We start from the raw sequence: 6015 nt of genomic DNA, 5'->3' as shown, positions 1-6015 counted from the left end.
GAAAGAGTGTGAGGGAAGCAGGGTATGGCAGGCAAGGAAGTTAAGATGGGATTTGGTCCCAGCTGGAGTCTAGCTTCAGCCTGGAGTTTCAGCCTGACACCAGGGTGAGCTCTGGAATGAGAATTGCATCAGAGTTGGTTCTTTTCTAATCAGGTCAGTCATTGCCTGGGAGCTGTCATAACATTTGAGGTAAGACAGCTCCCAATGGCTGAGGGCAATTCTCCACATAAGGTGGCAAGTGTGAGCTATTAGCTGCAAATACTAAGAGTAGTTGTGCAATGGGAGCAGGTAAATGGCCTCTGGATAGTCTACTACAATGTATATTTAACTTCGAGGCATTCTTCTTTGGTCTCTCTAATTAGTGCTAGAGGTATTTACTAACTACTCTTTGATAATGTTGACTTTTTAAATCCTGTGTAACAGGTTTCCAACATTTTCATTCACATATGTCTAATGTCATGAAGGTGGGAGTGGACATTGTGAAGAATATACAAACTGCTATCTGAAGGTCTGGCATTTCCTTGAAATGATATTTTATCTTTAAAATTCAAATAAATTTCATGTTTTTCTGAATACATATCCATACTAATTTTTATAAAATATTTGATATTATATAAAAATATTTGCTTTTTTACAAAATATTTGATTAAACTTGATGCTTTGGGGGATACCACAGATGTTTTGTGGCTTACTCTTGGTACCATGTAGATATATTTTTGCCCATATTTCTGAAGTACATCCATGATTATTATCCACCCCTACCCCTTATGCATTATGTAGTTGGTAATCTGGAGGAGCTGGGTTTTATGTGACTATTTTCATGCTTACTAAAATACAGGGACAAAATTTAAACAATGCTGACCTTATTTCATTTTTTGTTTTTCATTAAATCACACTGTCAATGTTAGGGCAACAAATTTGTTTTTCCCTAGTAGACAAATCTAACATATTGAAGACTTCATACATATATATATATTTTTTTTTCTTATGTATGTATTCATATATATATTCTTATATATATTTTTTATATATTCTTCTGCCAATATCCTCAATATTTTTTCATTTGTTCCACTAAAGCGTATTTAGATTTCTGTGATTATTATCCTTTATATAGCCTGTGTCTGTTTAGCTGAACTTCACTGTAGCAAATGCAATGGGAAGTACAAAAAGATTTTAACCAATCCTGTTACTTTGTCAAATGGCAAATAAGCTGAGTCAGACCACAGAGTGTTGGAATGAATTTAAAGATTGGCAAGAATGCCAATTTTGACTGGTTTCAGTAGCTTTTCATTTCAGTTTACCACTAAAACAGCAAACAAATAGGACAAGGGTTGCATGAAATGAGGATACAGATAATTGACTGGAAACAGCTTTGCAAAGCCACTGTATTTCTTCAGGAAATATCCCCATAATTCGGGAGGCAAGGAAGCCTCCAGATATTGAGAATCCCGCCAGCTGATAGGAACCAAGAAATGAGAACTTTCATTCAATAGGCTGGAGCAGGGACCATCAGTCAGTTCTCTTCTTAGCACCATGAAAGATAATTCTGTCTATGCTACAGGCCCTTACTGTTCAATTTCTTACTGCTCAGTTAGGTTATGGCAGGCCTAGCCATGCTCTACCACACAGAGTCAGCTTAACAGTTGGAAACCCTAGGGGAGCAAGCTTATTGTGGGGCCAAAATATGCATAATATATAAATTTAAATCTATTTCTAGACAAAAACCAAAAACAAAATCCATCATATTAGATAGAATATTCTAAATTATGTGTTAGAAACTAAATCCAAATAACCAGAAGGCTGCTCCATCAACTTTGCAAAAAACTGGCCAATGCCTAAATAATCCGTATAAATTAGTCAATACATGTAGATCGTGGAGTCACATAAATAGGAACCAAATTCCCAAGATATCATTGAAGTATTTTTTATGGTGTATAGTAAGGAATCGCTACATGTATACTGGATGGATTAATACGCTTTCTGTACAATTTGACTTCAGTAAGAAAATGTTTAAATATGTTTAAAAAGGAAAATGTATTTACCAAAAATTGCAGCATAGTCTGCCCACAAATGTAAAGCATTTTTGGTCCATCAGCCATTGTCATGACCGAGAGTCCTGTTATTTTGTGTCCATTTTCTTTTGTCAGCTAAGAGAATTCACTTATCTTTTGCATTTCATTTGTTATTTATTTGTTTTGGGGTAGGAAGTTATTATGCATATATTTATAGCAAAAAAATTCATCAGGACGCTTAAAGATATTATCAATTCCCCTTGGAGGGTAGGGAAATAATATTTGATTTAATTATTTCATCACTTAAAACTAATTGAAACTAAGCAGGAGAAAATATTGAGTTATTCTATGTGTAAAAAATGTATAACTTCATTCCCCAAACACATTTTCATAGATGCTAAAAAAATAAATTTTATAAACATGACCCTATAAATATGTTGCTTAAGAAAATGTAATGAGAATTCCTAGCATTCTTTAATGAGATTGTTTTTTTATTAACAGCAAAATTATCTGAAGAATTTTTTAAACTATGACAAATTAAGTAATTTAGTAAAGAAAATAGCAGTAGAAAACACATTTTTATTTCTAAAAAAACTGAAATATAAGTCATATTTAAATGAGAGGGAAAAAAATGCTGCTTGGGCTACTTTATTCTGTGGCCTACAAAATAGTTCAGTGGCAGTAATGCAAGAGCTTGTTCAGTGCATTAAAACATAGAGATTAGTCAAGTACAGGTTGCTCATAAGAATCAGGCTTGATAATTCACAATCGTATTCTTCTAGAACATTTTGAGCTTTGATCTTATCAAGATTTTTCCTCAAATTTCAGAATCTTATTAAGGATTTGAGATTAAGTTATCCATTAACAACTTTCTGGCCAATGCTTTTGAAATATAACACTCTTGTATCTTCACTTTCACTCATCGCCATGCAATATGCACCTATTTTTAGTGTTTTGATAGTTTAAGCCATTTTGAGTAGCATTTTTCTTTAAATACAAGTATTCTAGACTTTTGGTAGCAAGTGACAGAAATCCAACCCAATGGCTTTTTTGGAAAAAAAAAAGAGACTTTGATGGCTCTGATATCTAAACCAAAGAAAAGAATGCAATAGTTGAATCCTGTCTCAGTCTGATTTTCTCTATCTCTTTCTTGGTTTCTAGCTGTATGTTCTCTTCAATCTCTCAGGCTATAGTGGACCCTTGTTTGTCACTTTGCCAGTATCCATGTCACTTTCTTCTAATCCGGTAGTTTCTGATTTCCTTAACCATCTATGTGGTGCTGGAGATTCTTATTCTACTCCTGACATCAAGGGTCAACATTATTTATTTGACAACATAGGGGGCCTCCAACTGTGTCATTAGACTATTGTAGCATTGGCTTTAAAAAAAAAAAAAGAATGTTTTTCTTTTTTAACTGAGATATAATTCATGTATCATAAAACTCACACTTTAAATGTATACAATTCAGTGATTTTTAGTGTGTTCATAAAGTTGTGCAACTATTACCATATTGAATTCCAGAACATTTCATCACCCTGAAAAGAAACTCTTTACAAATTAGCAGTGTTTCTTCTCCATTCCCCCCTTTCCCCAGGCCCTGGAAGCTCAGTTTTTTTTTTTCCTTTTTTCTTCTCTGAATTGCAACTAAGAGCATATTAACTGACCCTTCTCCACTTAGTATAATTCATAGCTCCCAATTCTGAACTCAGATCTCTTTTTAAAGGACTAGTTCCTAATTCAGAAATCCTTGGATAAATTCAGATCGGCACACCTGGGGTCACCTACTCATAACCTATACCAATTATTAGGGGTGTGGTCAGATGGAAGTAGGAGCAGAACTGCGTCTAGCCCCCTTCACCTGGACCAAATGGTTAGAGGCAGGGAGAAACAGTTTTCTCAAAGTAGGTCAATGTTGTTCTGAACAGACAGAATAATCAGTGCTCACAGAAGCAGGTTCATGTCTCTTAAAAAGGAATTGTGATGTTTTGATAAATCATAATATGACAATATCAGAGAAGCTATGTAGTCTCCTCATTCTGCTTTGATTTCTTCCTTGTTCTGCTTTCTGTGGTTGTTATAACAAGCTTCACAACCCAAAACTCTATGCATGAACTTCATGAATTATGATTTATCTAATCTGTAGCAATACGAAAGAGCTTTGGAATAAAGGGTTTCCGGGTGGGGGTGGCAAGGAGGAGATTTTTAAGAAGTAAGTGAATAGCATTCTACCCATCAGGAAATGTACACCATGATTTTTTATGGGTAATTGAAATAATGATAGAGGATATGCTGCCAAGTCTTTAGCAAACTACATGAATTCAAAAGCCTTAAGCAATCAAGCAGTTTTTTTTCTTTTAGAAATTCTCTTAAAAGTATATTCATGAACTCATTTTAATCAAGTTACTATGTTGCTTTTGAGTGTTGTCATAATTTTATGGTTTACATAATGATCGTACATATTTTCTGTTTATTTTGCTTTCAGGAAAAGCTATTTTCATCCAATGAATGCATTTTGATGAAAATAGCTTTGAGAAGTGATTGTCTGTGTTAGATTCTTAGATACAATGATAAGCCAGCCTTTTTCATTTTAATGAAGGCTTTACCTCAGTCCATCCACTTAGCTATAAATGCTAAAGACAAGTCAAACAATAGTGCTATTAATTAAAATAGTGCAGTATTCTTGATACAAAATATGGTGGGGGAAATATTCTAAAATGAATACAGAGGGTAGTATCTGGTGTCCTTTGGGGTCTGGCCCCGTTTAGGATAAGGACATAATTTAAATGTTGAGATTTCTAATAAGAGCAGTCAAGGAATCACCCCACTCCCTTTTCCTGTGCAGAAATAAATTTTTCATGACTTGCAGACTGTTAGAAATTCAATCTGATTCTACATCCTGTCTTTTGGGGCCATTGCCAATACAATCTCAGGAGCCGCAGATAACAGGGGGTTGATAATGAAAGTGAGGTATGGGCTGCAGCTATTTGCTGTGTATTTAACCTCCCTTTTAGCTAGAAGATATCTGCAGAGACACAAGAGGCTGTCTCCTTGCTATGTCCTTGTTAATTATTTGACTGAACAAGCTTTTAAATTCGTAGACACTCAAGATAAACATGGTTTTATTTGTCATCTAGTCCACCATTTATTTGATACGTGGATCTTCCCCAAATCATCCTGTTTTTATGCTCCAGCTTCATAATATATTCAGTGGATGGAAACCCCACTTCCTTATGATAGTCCACTGCAGTTCCAAATATCTGTTAGAAACTTATTCATTGTATAAGCTGCAATCTTAACTTCTTAAAATTTCAAACATTTTGCTGGGTTTTGCCCTAAGCGGGTGGGGAGAAACTGAAAAACTTACCTACCAGATTACTGAGAAACTTATATACAAGGTTACAAAGAAGGAATTAAATTAAGAACTTCTTGTTGAGTTAATAAACCATTACTATTAGAAGAGTGTTAGAGTGTTATAGTTAGTGTTGCTGCAGTCCATTAAGAAGTTTAATAGTCTCTCACTATTATGAAAATTATGGTCTGGGTGGTAAAATTAATCCATAATAGCCAATTAAAGGAATATTGTCAAAGAATGTTTATTAATGGATTTCTGTCAACTTCGAGTTTTATTTCAAGACATTTTTACCTTGGTCCTGTGTTCAACATTTTCATCAATAATTTTCATTAGAATGAAAAAAGAATGCTTATCAATATACAAATGTCATGAGGTAGAGGGGAGACGCTTTTATATGCAAGGATTAACAGAATAAGAATCCAAAAGATTATGATAAATCAGGTGTAAAGGCTAAATCTAATCACATAAAATTTAATAGGGATAAACCTACAGTCTTTTTCAAATAAGCCATGGAGGGAGGAACATAGTTTAGCAGCATGATATGAAGAAACCTAGAAGTTTTAGTTGATTGCAAATGTATTATGAACGATCTGATGTAGGAGTTGGCAAACTAAAACTCACCGCTTGTTTTTGTAAGTAAAGTTTTCCTGG

This window comes from Choloepus didactylus, chromosome 3 (assembly GCF_015220235.1).
Source record: "Choloepus didactylus isolate mChoDid1 chromosome 3, mChoDid1.pri, whole genome shotgun sequence".
In the NCBI taxonomy this organism is placed as follows: Eukaryota; Metazoa; Chordata; class Mammalia; order Pilosa; family Megalonychidae; genus Choloepus; species Choloepus didactylus.
Note: the sequence above shows the minus strand (reverse complement) of the source record.